Raw genomic sequence first — 16651 nt, 5'->3', positions numbered from 1 at the left:
CAGGGCCAAGGTTTTGACAACAGTAATTTTATCTATCAATGTTAAATTTCTTTTCCTCCAATTCCCTAAAATTTGATTAATAATTTCAATTCTCTTCTTTGTATTGATTACCCACAGATTATCTAAATTCGAATTAAGCTTTATTCCCAATATTTTAAAGTCCCCATTGTGCCAGTCTAGTTTCAGATCCTGACATAATTTGATGTCACAGCCTGTCATTGAGCCTATCCATATCGCTTTTGTTTTATCAATATTAATTTTTAATCCTGACATTTTATAAAAATCATTTAGGGTGTCTATCTGTACTTAAACTTTCATCAGTCCCATCTAGAAATATTTCAGTATCATCAGCATATTGTCCAAGTTTATGTTCCACATTGTTCAGTTTGATACCTTTTATTGCATTATTATCAAGACGAATCATTATTCCCAACGTTTCAGCAACGAGCAGGAATAGATATGGAGACAATGGGTCTCCTTGTCTACATCCCCTTTCGTTAAAGAAGAATGCAGATTTATAAGTATGTGTATCCATTTTCTTATATACTGAACAGATAAAGAAACGCATTTTTGGATTATTAGGACATAATTGTGCATGATCAAAATTGTTATTTTTCTTCATGAATATGTTTTTTAGACTTTAAAAAAAGCCAGTTTATGACATTCAACTGATCATACCGGTTGCGTTCGGTGTAACAGTTGTGAACCTTGGGAACTGTGAGATGCCCGTGGGAGCAAGTTGCAAGTGATGCACAGGAAAATTGAAATGTACGTGAAACATCTGCCAGGGTTCTGTATAAGAACCACCTGACACCTACTGAGAATTCAGTTGCTTTGTGAAACAGCGACCATGCCACGACTATCCTCCCAACAACGTGAACAAGCCATCGGACGATTAAATGCTGGACAACGTACCCAAGTCATTACCAATGCTTTTAACTGCAGTGTACGAACCATTGAAAGACTTCGGATTCGTTACAACACCACCAACAGCACTAATGACCGTCCACGCAGTGGTCGTCGCCGAGTCACAACACCAAGACAATATCGCTTCATCCTGCAGCAACTTCTGCAGGACAGATTCACCCCATGGCACAGACAGCTCGTCAGACCATTGGCAACCATCAGCGACCCATCAGTGCTGACACTGTTCGAAATTGGCTCGCCTCCCAGAACCTGTCTTGTCGCCGTCCACACAGGGGTCAAGTGCTCACTCCTCATCATCGTCAGCAACATCTTGTGTGGGCCACCCAACGACAACATTGGCGGCATCAGCAGTGGAGGACCCACGTGTTCTCAGATGAGAGTCAGTACTGCATTTCCACCATAGATGGCAGAGTACAGGTGTGGCAAAGGGGAGGTGAATGTTTTACAGAACAGTGTGTGGTTGAAAGAGACCCGTGGGGAAGACCAAGCATTATGGTATGGGGTGCAATCGGCATCAATCAGAAACTTGGACCTGTTGTCTTCAAGAATATTGGCCCAGGCAGAGGCCATGGAGTCACAGCCGCCCGTTACATCGACCAGGTTCTCCGACCCCACATTGTACCTGATTTTGCAAGACTCCAAAACCACACCTTCCAGCATGACAACGCCCGTCCACACACTGCCATAGCCACCAGGACCTTCCTCCAACAGCAAACATCAGAGTAATACCATGGCCTTCACTCCGCCCGGACTTAAACCCAATTGAACACTTGTGGGATGACATAGGTTGTGAAATACGGGGAACTTATCATATACAAGACTATGTTAAATGTTGAAAGATACCTTTGTAGGGATATTCCAACACATTTAAGAATTGTTATCTTAAAGTTCAGATGTAGTAATTATAATATTGCAGTTGAAAATGACAGATATACTTGAATTGAATATAATGAAAGATTATGTCCATATTGCAAATCAAGGAGCCATTCGTATATTGAAGATGAATTCCATGTGTTATTTGTGTGTGGTAGTTATTAAGAAATTAGAAAAATTTCAGGAAGATAATATATGGATGTCAACTTCTTTATTATGAGGAACACAACGTTTCGGAGTACCGGTATATGCTTACTCCTTCACCAGGTGAATGAATACCATGAGGCAGAGAGCATGTATATGTACATGTACAAGTTGTGTTCCTCATAATAAAGAACTTGACATCCATATGTTCCCTTCCTTATGTGTATAACTTCAAAATGCCTTTCAAAGTTATGTGGGTAAATGTATTAATGAACCTAATACCATGCACACTAATGAACCTCATACCATGCACACTATTGTTTCATGAACCTCATACCATGCACACTATTGTTTCATGAACCTCATACCATGCACACTATTGTTTCATGAACCTCATACCATGCACACTATTGTTTCATGAACCTCATACCATCCACACTATTGTTTCATGAACCTCATACCATGCACACTATTGTTTCAACATGAAAACCAGGAAGCTATCTTTAACATTGGTTTATTCCTGGATTATGTCTATATGATTAGCAATGCTAGAAATTAAAAAGAAGAAGAAAGAATCTGAAAATAGGAAACATGTTTGTAAATGTGTACACATAAATATAAAATCTGTCTGTATTTTCAGGCAAAGGCCTTACACAGAATAAATTTGCCTTGCCTTGAATGAAATCTTGGAGAAAGTAATACAATGGATTACAAGTCCAGATACACAATGAACACTTTTGTAGCCAGACAGTGTAATAACAGGACTAACTTATATAGCGACGACTGGGCCACCTGTGCCCCGCCCATGAGCATGATGAATGGAATCAAACCTGGATCCAGTTTGTTATCTCACAAATAAATGTTGGCATGTCAGCTTCAAAAGTAGACACTTACCAATTTGCTGAAAGCCACTAGAGTGGGCGGGGTTCTGACAGACCAAGTATCATAAATTACTTAGTGTGACTATGGGATACAAATGCACAACCAGCAGATCCTCAGACTCGAAGGGAGGCAACTTTGCACAGTGAGTTATGGCATCTTATAGTGATGTGCTACTAATGTCGCCCTCATCTGATCCTGGTTTTGATACAAGGGTGAGCAGGTGAAAACACTGCATTCACAATCATTCTGGGGGTGTTCATAAATAACACAGGTCGTTTTATGTGAAGAGGATTTATTGATGGTCAGAACAAACGCCCTGAAAATATACACAGACATAAATAAGCAAGGGCACCTCACATTCACATGCAGTCATGTTATATTTTATTCTCGTCCCACCCACAACATCATAGAAATCGATAGACCTCATGTTTTTAACAAAACCATTGAAGGATATGTTATAAGTCACAATAACTCTATATATCATTTGTATCCTATACATGTAAAATGATATAAATATAATTATTGATTACCTAATACACAAGAAAAAACACAAGCATACCCTGTAGGTAAACTGTGTTCTCCAACACAAACACACAGAACTATGATGCCTGCATCTAAATACAAATACAAACCCAAATATACTCGCTTAGTTAAAACTGGTAATCTTAGAAAACATGAATTATAACATAACATACCTATGAACGCTTTACATTATACTTCAATAATTACATTGCTGGATTTCTCTTGGAGCTCACCGAGCTAGTTTAAACATTTAAACGGCTGCAATTATATGACTAAGTAATGACTTATCTGAATAAGTATTAAGACTTTGTCACACTACAACTGATTACACAAACAGATACAAGCCAGTTATAACAATACCTATTGAAACATTACTAACCTGTAGGTTTCCATCTCAAGAGATGAGAATATGACACAAAGCAAATGTTAGTTGTCAGCGTGGTCAAGGTGTGGTGTAGTGTAGTGGCTGAGGTCAGCATGGTCAAGGGTGTAGTGGTTGGTGTGCTGGGTGTTAGTATTTGAAACAAGGCCAATCAGGCTTAAGCTGAATTAAACAAAGGACCGACCCAAGCTACCTACCCTACCCCACAGCCAGCAGAAGTTAAATAAAGGAAAACTCCATGCACAGATTAGGTCATTATGCTGCTGCAGCACTGTAGAATACAGCAGCCATACAGGTTTATTTATTTTAATTACATTACAAAAAAAAAGCAGAGGCCGCTTTCTTCCAATTGCATCTTGTTCCATCTGAGTCAGCCTGTTTCAGGAGTAGGTGACCCAGCTTCTCCCACACTCAGAGTATGAGGAATCATTCTTTGTTATCCCCCGCCGCGCGAAAGCGCGAAGCGGAGGATATAGTATTCACGACCGTCCGTCCGTCCGTACGTCCCACCTGTTTGTTGCCGCGATATCTCAAGAACTAAACACTGGATTGTCTTCATATTTGGAACTATGGTGTATATACAGACTTCGCAGACACCAGTCGGTTTTGGTGACCTTGACCCCATTTTCAAGGTCACAGCAGGCATATCTGCTTTTGGAGTTGGAAAACGGTGTTGCCGCGATATCTCAAGAACTAAACACTGGATTGTCTTCATATTTGGAACTATGGTGTATATACAGACTCCGCAGACACCAGTCGGTTTTGGTGACCTTGATCCCATTTTAAAGGTCACAGCAGGCAAATCTGCTTTTGGAGTTAGAAAACGGTGTTGCCGCGATATCTCAAGAACTAATTGCTGGATTGTCTTCATATTTGGAACTATGGTGTACAGGCGGGGGATATTTCGTCACTCTGTGACAAATACTTGTTCTATCAGCTGCCGGCACAGACTGATTTGTATTTGTAAAAATATATAGTACAACAGCCACTCATGTCAAACATGCAACACTCATACACCTGCACTTTCCAAGAAACGTCAATCACTCATATCAAACATTCACTTGCCATTCCTGTTCAGAGGGTTTAACATATGATAACTAGTTTATATATAACTAATAATATATTCTTATTGTTTAATGTAGATATCGTAATCAGCTAATTACTTAAATGATAACAAGGTCATACAACATTACTAGACAGAACCACGCAAAAAACCACTGAAAACATTGGCCTGAATGCACCACTTGTCCAGGTGTGGGGTTGTTGGCAGCGGCATGTGGTGCACGGGCGGCATGTGGTGCACGGTCGGCATGTACAAATGTGTGCAGCAGTGAACTCTGTCCCTGGGCGTGTCAGTTTTTAGTCCTGCTTTGATAGCGAGGGGCCAAGCTGTTGATGGCTGCCTCTAACAGTGTCACATCAGGGCACAATTGTATAAAATTTGTCAAATAAGACTTTAATAGAGCCAAATAAGGGTTTTACATTATCAGATATAGACTAAAACATGGTCAAAAAGAGGAGTAAAACATGGTCAAATAAGGGCATGTAAATTGTGAATTTAGAAATTGTTTCTGAAATCATAGGTTAATGTAAATATGGTGTAAATTTGAGTTTCAATGAGTAAACAGACTTGAACTTTAATCATTGTTGAGTTGTTTTTAAGACTTCCACTACAAAACAAAATGGTAGCTGAGCGTGGTTACAATACCACATCTTTGCTAAATCACATGATAATGGGATTTCCATAGACCTTCCAGTTTCATTGTATATGTTGTGGTATAGTCAGTTGGAAATAAGTTGTGTGATAAAGCAGAAGGTGAAATTTGTGTGTTAATACAGCAACTGTTGCTATGGTAGCGATACACTGGTTGTTTACCCGTGCATGTGTAGAGTTGGGTATTATGTGGAATTTTGATGAGAGAATTTGATCACGTGTTAGATTACAAACATGTACCATCTCAGAAATAGTTGGTTGGTTGGTTTGTTGTTTAACGCCGCACTCAGCAATATTCCAGCTATATGACGGCGGTCTGTATATAAAAGAGTCTGGACCACACAATCCAGTGATTAATATCATGAGCATCGATCCACGCAATTGGGATCGATGACATGCATCAACCAAGTCAGCGAACCAAACCACCCGATCCCGTTAGTCGCCTTTGACGACAAGCATAGTCGCCTGTTACGGCAAGCATGGGTTGCTGAAGATCTATTCTACCCCAGATCTTCACGGGTCTTCAGAAATAGGTCTGATGCTGCTTACAAATATTGTCTATCACAACTGTTCACTTTTGAAAAGAAGATAGATGTGAAAACTGTCCCTGTAAATAATGCTTCATCTTGTCATACAGAATCAGTCGGAAGTCAGTTAGGTAGTCAAGTAGAACCACATCATGAACCAGTTCCCATGGTGAGGCAGCAGTCAGCTAGTTGTTACAGTACAATCGTAGGGCACCTACACTTTTACACAGTCATGATATGGTGAAGATCAAACACATATCGCTGGGTCCTCAGAAGTAATGACTGCAGTCTATTGGGAGCTCTATAGACAAGGGCTTCTTGCCGATAGACACTAATGGCTTGTGATCAGTTATCACAGTTACACTTCTGCCATATGTGTAATGGTGGAATTTCTCAAGACCAAAGGTCACTGCAGGCATTTCCTTTTCTATTTGAGAAAATTTTTGCTCTGTCAGTTATAGGAGCCAATCTTCATCTGGAAGCTCAACATGGTTGACTTTGCTATCTTGCTTCTTACTGGGACACTTTGATGCAAAATGATTCAGCTGGGGACACTTCGCACACTTTTTCCCTATGCAGGACAACTTTTACGAGCCATGATATGAGAATAACCACAGAATTTACAGTCCCTCTCACGCAGGGATTGAGGTCTCTGACTTCTCGATGATGAATTCATCTGACTGAAGTGGCTTCTTTTTCCTTGAACTCACAGAATCTGTTGCAACTCTATTGATAGGTTCAGGTCTGATCAACTTTGACGGAACTGACGCATTTTCAGTGGTTTAACAGATGTCTATACATGTTTCTAGGTTGAGGTCCCTCTCTTTGAGCAGTGCTTGCTGAGTGTCAGGATGTCTTACTCCAAGGATGAGTCTATCTCTTATTATTGAAGAGATACAATTTTGACAATAGTTGCAGGTTTTCACAAGAGAACGGATTGATCCTAAGAAATTTTCATGTCTCTCCTTCCTTCTATTTTCTGAGATTGAAGATGTATCTTTCATAGGTCTCATTAACTTCACCAATAGTAAATGCTTCGAATTTGTCTAGAATTTCTTCGACAGTTCTCTCAGCTTCTGGTGTTTGAAAATGGAATCCATTGATCACCAAGTGTGTTTAGGAGCAAAGCTACAAATGTACTTGATATTCCCTTCCATATCCTGGCATGTTCACAAGTATAGAATAATTTGTCCATTTCTGCTTGAATATTTTCCAATTTTTGTTGGATTCAGTAACAAGAGGTAATGGAGGTTTGGACATGTATTGGATGTATTCCTGGAGATTCAGGACATCAGAGACCAGAGCACTTACTTCCCAAATGAAAAGTAGCTTGAACTAAACTGTTTGCTTCAGAGGTTTTGGGAAGTAAAGAGTTTCAGCCATCAGAACCAGTCTTGACTAAGCAAGATGAATAGATTGTTGAATCTGTGCAAAGATCTGTCACTTATGACAATGGACAATACCTTGGAAGGCAGATTTCAAAAGTCTTCCTGACAATTACAACATGGCCTATAAATGTCTCTGTCAAACAGAAAAAAGTTGTCGAAAAGACAAAGCTGTAGCTGAAGTTTATGATCAAACTACGTTGTAAAGGGTTATATTCGGATTGTATCTGCAAATGAAGAAACTTCTTGCAGTTAGTGGTTCCTACCACACTTTCCTGTAGCACAACCAAAGTCAGCGTTGTTTTTTATGCTTCAGCGAAATGTCAGGGCATTTCATTGAATGATATCATAAACCAGAGTTTAAAACTTCAGGCAACTTGTTTGAGATACTTCTTTGATTCCTCAAATACAAAATAGCTTTGGTTTGTGACATTGCTGAAATGTATTTACAAATAGGAATTCCATTCAAAGACCGTTCATACTTTAGGTTCATGTGGAGATCATTAACGCAATCAGAAATACCACAGATATATGAATTCCAGAGAATAGTGAATGCTTCTCCTTTTCTGGAACAATACATTTCTAGGGAAAATTCAAGGAGGCTTGAGCATCTCTTCCCAACAGCTGCAAACATTGTTTGTAAATCCACATACATGGTTGATGGTATGGACTCGAAATGTACAAGCTACTTACAGCTTTGTGGGGTAAAGCTGGAGGTGAGGTGAAATTGGGTTTAACGTCACTTCCAAGATTATTGCACTTATAAAGCGACGTGCATGTACGTGTGTGTGTTTGTGTGGCTGCTTGTACTAGTCTGGACTGATGCCGATTTATAGTGCTAGCTCACTGAGATACCATGCCGCAGTTTAACATGAATACCCCACTCAGACACAGTATACTGACTCCGAGCCGACCAGTCCTTGTTTTAGCCCCTTAATGCCGAGCGCCAGACAGGGTAACAACAAGTACCATCTTTTAACGTCTTTTGGTATGACGCGGCCGGGGATCGAACCCCGGATCTTCCGCTCTCTGGACGGAGGCGGTCCGGTAAAGCTGGAATGCAATCCAGAAAATGGTTATCAAATTCTCCAGAGGTCCTTGAACACATACCAGTAAAAGAAAGAGCATCTGAGGTCAACTTGACCCAGGTTGAGTTGCCATCAGCAGAAACACTTGGTCTTGTCTGGCCAACTCGGGATGATGATTTCTGCTTTTGTAGTCCTAGCCTAAGCCTAAGTGGGATGTCTCAATCGGATTGAAACAAACTTATGCCACCAACAAGTACAATCATTTAATGAATCATAGACATAAGAACTGCAACTGTAGTTTTATTATTGTCTTTGTACCAGACCATCTTGTGAACCTACCCAGTGAAATCACCAGAAATGGACAAAACTGGCTATAGGGCAGTCATCAAGTACCTGACACTGAAAGGGCTAACTCCAACACAGATACATGCTGACATGGTCTCCACTTTAGGGGATGATGCCCCTTCCTTTTCCACTGTAAAGAAGTGGGCTGCGAAATTCAAGCGTGGCAGAGAGAGCCTTGACAATGACCCACATCCAGGAAGGCCTTCAACAGCAACCATTCCGGAAAACATTAGCCGGATGCATGACATGGTGATGGCTGATCGATGATTGACCACTTGACATATTGCCAGTGTTGTGGGCATCTCTCATGAGAGGGTTGAGGACATTATCACCAACGAGTTGGGAATGACAAAAGTTTCTGCAAGATGGGTGCCAAAGCTCTTGACAGCGGATCAGAAATGTTTCAGATTCCTGACGTCCCGTGACAATTTATGCCGTTTTGAAGCAGATCCTGATGATTTTTTGGCCCGATTTGTAACCATGGATGAGACCTGGATTCATCACTTTCAACCAGAAACCAAAATTCAGTCAAAACAATGGAAGCATCACCAGCCCCCCCAAAAGCCAAGTCGGTTCCTTCTGCTGGAAAGGTGATGGCTTCAGTCTTTTGGGATTCCAAGGGTATTCTGCTGATTGACTATCCTGAAAAAGGCCAGACTATCAATGGAAGATATTATGCTGACCTACTGAGACAGTTGCGTGAAGCTATCAAAGCTAAGTAACGGGGAATGCTCACTAAAGGAGTCCTGTTCCACCAAGACAATGCTCCTGTTCACAAATCAGTGGTTGCCATGTCAGCGATCCATGATTGTGGCTTCGAACTCATTGACCATCCCCCTTATTCACCTCATTTGGCCCCGTCAGACTTCCACCTGTTTCCCAAAATGAAAAAGGAACTAGCCGGTCGCCATTTTCCTAGTAATAATGACGTCATTTCCGCTGTGAATGACATTTTTAGGGTGGCTGAAGGAACTATCTTCTTGACCAGCATCCAGGCCTTGCAGCATCGCTGGCAATAGTGTGTAAACCTGGAAGGGGACTATGTGGAGAAATACATGAAAACCATCAACTTGGTAGGGGTCTTTCACAGTTAGGCTTAGAACTTTTCAGCCAGCCCTCGTACTTACCAAGAGATGATTTCTTTGAGAGATAGCAAAATTGTTTGATCCCCTTGGTTTCCTTGCTCCATTTCACATCAGGGCAAATATTACCTGAAACTGTGGTTGTCAGGCATGGACTGGGGTGATGTGCTTGAGCCTGATCTCCAAAATGAAGCATCACAGTGGCTCACAGAGAGAAATCAGTTACATGTAATACGGTTTCCCAGATGTTTACAATTGAATGTTGATATTAGAACAACAATACTGCATGTATTTGTTGATGCATCCTTGTATTCTGTCAATACTTACAAACAGTGACTATTCAAGCCAGCTGGAAGCAGCTAAAAGTGGGGTTGTTCCTTTGAAGTGTGTAACCTCCCTGACTGGAGTTAATGGCAGCTATTGTTCGCTTGATGTTGGCTGTTTCACATTTCCTTGAAATTAGTATTTCCTGTTCAGTACTGTGGACTGATAGCCTTAATGTGCTATGTTGGATATAGTCGTTAATTTATGTCATTTGTAGCCAACCATGTTGCATTCATTCAAGAGCATACTGATTCCTCTCAATGGAAGCATGTCTTGCCTCTGCGATGCAATATTTCATCTGGATGCCTCTCTCTTTCTATGTTCCAGGTAAAAAACATTACATTAGAGTTATCTTTCGTGCTCATTTCCCACTTCCTGAAAAAGCACTAGTTTGACACGAGTGGTTTCTGCGCCTACCAAAAGGACTCAAGTGCTGACATGTACAGGTTTTTTACCCCTTTTGTACCACGGGTTTATGTCGATTAAAGGTATGAGGACAAACATCTTTTTGAAGTCATCGTAGTAAAAAATCTTCATTGCCACGCTCGTATAAGGCACAGTGCTCAGATGACCGTAAGACGTACAATCCATTAATATTATATTCTTCAAAGAACTGTGCGTGAGTATTACACTATTACATCACGTGAAGGATCTAGACGTTTAACAGAACTAGGTTACAAACTTTATCGAGAAAACTTGCAAATGTATGTCAACAAACTTTCCAAACTAGCAAGGTAAATAGAGAGTGCCTGTTCACTGTGAACACCAGTTGATTTTTTTGGACGGTTAACCAGTGTGCCTGCATATATTGACTGTCTATACAAGAAGTATGAGGAAAACTTATTTGGAATTCTTTGCATATTAACGAACTGGCCCTGAAGAAAGTTCACAAGTACAGGCTACACATCAAAACATTGCAGATTCACTCTTGAATAAGGACAATAAGTAGACTGATTACAATCGAAATCGGATCACGCATCACAGTCTATGATTCCACGTGCAGGTACACACAACTATTGGAGACTGTTGCGCTGGGGCAAAGCTGTCAAACACCGGGAACAACCTCACAGCAGGGAGTCTTGGATGTTGACAAGAAATCAAGGTGACATGACCGTACTTCCCACACATCGTCGGGGCTCAAAGAAATTCCGGAATTTGTGGAAAACCAGCAGACCTTTTTTGAGTTTGAAACTAGGGTACTTGACCATGTTGACACGGTGTACAAGAACCAAGACATATCTGTAAATACAAGTACATCTCACAAAGCTGGGCAGAGTAGTCTAAACACAGTTGATGACCTTCAGTCATTCTATAACCATGGTTACCATACTCAACCAAAGCAAGTACATGCCCCGGAAGCCTCGACAATTCAACATGATATTGTTCCACCAAATAGTATGAACCTTATGTCCCAGACATGACAGCGCCCCCTGCATTGGGACATGTGACAAACCAACTGGGTTTGTGTTCAGAACTCTCCAAATATTTGATGAAGAAATACCTCCTCCTCTCTTGGCTGAGTAAATTCAACAATAAGACAGATTTTTTTGCTGGGTGGCAGAATAGCTTTACACAAATTATGTACAAACTAAACGTGTCTCCGCAGGAGGAAATGGACTTGCTGGTCAGGTGTCTTGGCCGGGACCCCAGCAGAAAAGCCGCTAGTATCAGTACTGCTAATGCTCAATATTCCCTTCGGGGTCTTCAGAAGATCTCGGAACCATTTGGAAACAGATATGCCAGTCCCGAGCTTGAAGAGTCTGTCTGCACTCAAGAAAAATATTTCCAACTTTCCTACAAAGATCATGATAAACTCTATGATTTGGCAGACAGTGTGTCCGAGATTGAGTCTGTGAAGGACAATCAGAGGTACTCAGCCCTTCTGGCATACTATGACTCTTCAGCAGCCATTACTCTGATTGTGAACAGGCTTCCCTACGCTCTTCAAGAGAAATGGACCAATGAAGCTGTCAAATACAAGGAACGGTATCATGTTACTTATCTTCCCTTTTCCGTGTTCTCATAATTCATAAGCAGACAGGCCAGAATACGAAATGATCCAAGCATTCTTTATGACTCACAGTCAGCGGCAATGAAATGACATCCCTTGAATATCAACCCAAACTTCAAATTGTTATCAAAGAAAACTGAAATCGAATGTTACGGACCTTGTTAGACTCTGTCCCGACCACGATAAATCGGAGGGACATACTCCCAATTATTGTAAGGGGTTCTGACGTCTGTCTGAGTGAGAGAAAGAACTTTCTTGGTAAGCATAGAATATGCTTCAAGTGTTGTGAATCAAGTGTAGCGTTCAGTGTTTCTTTTGTGGGAGTGTTCAGCATGCTACCACCATGCACTCTAAGAATGATGGAGAAACCTCCACTAAAGTTGCAGACAGCAGGACTTCACTGAGGAAGCATGAAGGGGAGAGAAAGGTTATGACTCCATCACCGTCACATCATGAAGAGAAGCCAATTACGATGTCCGCTTGCACGAAGATATGTGATAATTTAGTTGGTGGCAAGTCATGTGACAAGATTCTGCTTGTCAAGGTATTTCAGAAAGAATAATTGGAGAAGTCTGTCTTGGGCAGGTACACAAACCGGATGTGATAATAGTTAACAAAACTCACATGCTCTGGGATGGTCGAAAGACAATCAAGGAGCCCTGTCCTAATAATTTTGAAGTCAAAGAGAGGAATTACTTTGGGGAAAGTGTCTTTCAGGAAACAAGACTTGACGAAACGCAAACTTTGTCTATTGAGGACAAGCAATTCCTGAGGATTATGGATGCTGAATTGTCAAAGGATAGTGATGGCTATTTGACTGCTCCACTACCATTTTGACAAAATCGTCCCAGGCTGCAATGTTACAAATTCCATTACATTCATCGAGCAAATCTATTGGACTCCAGCATGCGCAAAGATTCCCCAAAGCGAGAACATATGACAACATTCATGGCTAAAGTCATAGACAAGGGACATGCGGAAATAGCCCCTCCATTGGAAAAGGATCAAGAGTGTTGGTACTTGCCCTTGTTTGGTGTTTACAATGCCAAGAAACCAGGACAAATCAGGGGCGTATTTGATTCATCTGTGAAGTACAATGGCGTCTCTCTGAACAGTGTCCTAATGACTGGTTCTGACCTCACAAATCCTTCTCAGGTTCCGAACCGAATCCTTTGCAGTGACGGCAGATGTGGAGCAAATGTTTTACTGCTTCAAGTTGAAACCATCTCATCGTGACTACCTAAGATTTTTCTGGTACAGAAATAATGATCCTAGCCAAGACTTGTTTGAGTACAGAATGACTGCTGATGTGTTTTGGAATTCACCCTCTCCTGCAGTTGCTACCTATGGTCTCAGACCATAATGCTGGTAAATGCTGATGTTATTATGAAACAGTTCAGGGAAAAAAACCTTTACGTTGAAGATGGACTGCTGTCTGTCCCCACAGAGAAAAAAAGCCATTGACAGGGTATGAAACTCTCAAAAATTTCAGCCAGACCACAGGACTGGCCAGCTGAAATACTTGCCAGCCCTGACCAAAACCTGCCTGCCCACTATAATCATATGTTTCTCAGGATAATTTAATTAAAACTTTAAATCAAATTCATTGAACATGAAGTAATGCAAGAAAAGAAATAGCAAACACTTTTTAGGTCAGATTTGTATTTAATATCCTAGAATACATCATGTAAATATCCTTATTCCTAAATAGAGCCTCATGACTTTCAATCAATGTCCATGTCAGTGTCAGTGTCATTGTGATTGTCACTTCCTTCAACGAGGTCACTGAAGTCTGACTCATATAGTCAGAATCTTGATATCTAGTAGCAATATCTCCGTGGTAACAGCTGCTCTTGCAATGGCATCATCATTATCATCATCTTCTTCATCTTGTTGGTCAAGTTGTTCAAGGGATTCTTTCAGCTGCTCTGGCACAGTCTTTTTATAGTCCATGAAGTCTGGCCTCCTATGATGGGACTTGTTCCACTTGTGGATGGCTTCGTCAGGTAGAAAATCATTAGAATGATTAGAATGTAGCTGTATTGTCATCAACAATGTCATAGATGAACTATTCAGGTTATTTCTGAATTGAGATTTTATAATTTTCATGTGGGAGAATCCCCTTTCACATTCTGCAGTTGCAGCTGGCAAAGACATAATCAAATCTATCACGAGCAGGATGTTGCCGCATCTCCCAGTCCCAGCTACTCCATACAGATTGTTAACAACCTCCCAGGGCATCTTGTGAACATCATGGCTGCAGGAAAAGATTGAAAGCTGAATGAGACATCAAACTTTCTAAGTTGATTTAATTTCCAAAGGTTGAAAAATTTACCTTTGTAATTATGACAATTTAGTTATTACAATACCAGTCATAATGAATAAACTGAACTTCTAATTGAAGCAGCTTAAACAGGTGCAAACCTCTCATACAAAGCTTGTTTAAGGAATGTCAATTCTTCTTCTGCAGCTCCTACATCCACAGACTGTGCCTCAAGTTGAGGTCTGAATAGGTCAATTATTTCTGCAACAGCATCATCACCAAAATCTGAAAATTGTAAATTTTATCAATAGAGTTGTAATTACATTCAGTCATTAGTTATTCTCCATTTTAATTCAATATTACCCAAAGTAGCTTTGTAGAACAGAGATTGATACTATACTTAATAAAGGTGATATGTTACTGTATAACTGGTCAACTATAAACAGGAAAGGTAACTTAGCATGTTTGAGAAAAAGCTAGATCTCAGACATGCAATGATAATGAAATCAGAAATTATCAGTGAAATGAAACACACCACATGCATCCTCATATGTAGCAGGCCATGATTCCAAATCAGCAAATGTTGTTGCTTTAAGAACACCCTGATCCAAGTCAGTGAATCTGTCTTTAAGACAAGTCACTAAGGCATGAATTAACTTTGGAGACTGACTTGGGAACAATCTGTCGCCTGCTTTCAGTGTTTCTCCTTTAAAGCTGTCAGAACCACTGACTTTTCTTAGCTCAGGGCCTTCTCTGAAATATGTAACACCACCACCACTTACACAACACTACAGCTAAAGCAAGAAAAGGTTTCATATGCAAAAGCAGAATATGTGAAGATTATGTTGTGCACAAAAGCAGTGAAGAGATAGAAAAGGGTAAGCATATGCTAGTCTAAGTAAGCCTGTATCTAGCAGCAGATTGAAGATATTATGCTTATGCAGGAGGGAGTAGAAGCAGATGATGAATGAATGTGCTACAATTTGCTAATAGTTGTGTCTAAAATAGTTCATACCATACATTTTAATAAAACCTTACCTGTCTTTAAGTGTCTGCAAGTTAGTCAAGGAAGTGTGCAACTGCTGGTGAACATTAAAGATGCATGCCTGTCTTAGTTGCAGCAACTTTGACAGTACTGTGAGCTTGTTCAAAACATCAACCATGAAATGAGCAAACATCACAATGTCCTTAGACCGGAGGAGACTGAGGAAGTGCTTAGCTTTCGACTGTGATGCTGACTGACTTCGCACAGCAGCTACCTACAAAATTAAACCATACAATAAATTCCAAACTGAATTTGAAATAGATAATTGATCAACTGATGAATGATTTTTCTTTGGTGTCAACATTTTTCAAAACAAATTTTACTTTTCAATAATAATTTCAAGAAATAATGTTTTCTTTTCTTTTCAACTGTTTATTTTATTCATCAGTTCAATCTGTAATTATTCACAAATATTTACCTTTGACAAGTGGGTCACAACAGCTTTGTATCCATTCAGTAATGCCTTGAGAGCAATCAATACATGGCCCACCCAGCGTGTTCCCCCAACTCTAGTTGGCATTGATGATTTCAGCTTTTGGTCAGCGAATGAGGCTTTCAAACCTGACTTTTGTTTTGGGCTTCTGTAGAACTTGAAAATGTTGTCAAGTAGCTCAAACCCTTTTCTGAAGAGTGGAACTGTCTTTGCTGCATCTTTCATGGCTAATTCCACTCGATGAGACATACACTGTATCATGATAATCCCAGGACTAATGTTCCTCTGAAAATGTGCAATAACACCATTCAAGCGACTGGTATTCACACTAGCACCGTCTCCTGCCAATCCAACAATTTTCTGATAAGGTACATCCTTTGAAAGAGAAGAAAATATGCCAGTAGCTGAAGCAGAAGCACATTCCTTCATGCCAAGAAGGTAGCAAGAGTCACCCCCTGGTGAGCAAAGTTTTTGTTTTTTCTGCAATGCTCACCTCTGCAGAATGAGAGTCTTGATATTGCACAGCATGGCGATGTCCTTCTGACTTGTTATGGGTAGTTAATGCATCATGCCTCAAGTTACTGCAACCAGTAACAAACGGCCCCTTTGAATATTTTCTAAACTTGTCACTTATCACTTTCCTAGCGAGTGAACCATACACAGAACGGCAAGTACCACAGTACACAAGCTCACGATTATCGTCTGTCACCAACCATGAAAATTCAGTTTTCCAAAAAGGAACGATCGTTCTTTTTTGCTTCGTG

At 40.5% G+C, this 16651-nt stretch overlaps 1 long non-coding RNA gene and 1 pseudogene across 1 annotated transcript; one reads left to right on the top strand and one right to left on the bottom strand.

Moving 5' to 3' along the window:
* LOC125377224 overlaps positions 1 to 16651 on the top strand; it is an 84317-nt pseudogene that overhangs the window by 37960 nt on the left and 29706 nt on the right.
* On the bottom strand, positions 14386 to 15559 carry LOC124137366. Its single transcript, XR_006861511.2, has 3 exons — positions 15448 to 15559; positions 14571 to 14694; positions 14386 to 14403 (listed from the first exon to the last, which is right to left on the bottom strand). It is a non-coding gene; the product is annotated as an uncharacterized LOC124137366 (long non-coding RNA).

The sequence above is a fragment of the Haliotis rufescens genome, unplaced genomic scaffold (assembly GCF_023055435.1).
Source record: "Haliotis rufescens isolate VD_foot unplaced genomic scaffold, xgHalRufe1.0.p SCAF_80, whole genome shotgun sequence".
NCBI lineage: Eukaryota > Metazoa > Mollusca > Gastropoda > Lepetellida > Haliotidae > Haliotis > Haliotis rufescens.
This window is presented reverse-complemented; position numbering and strand designations above follow the sequence as displayed.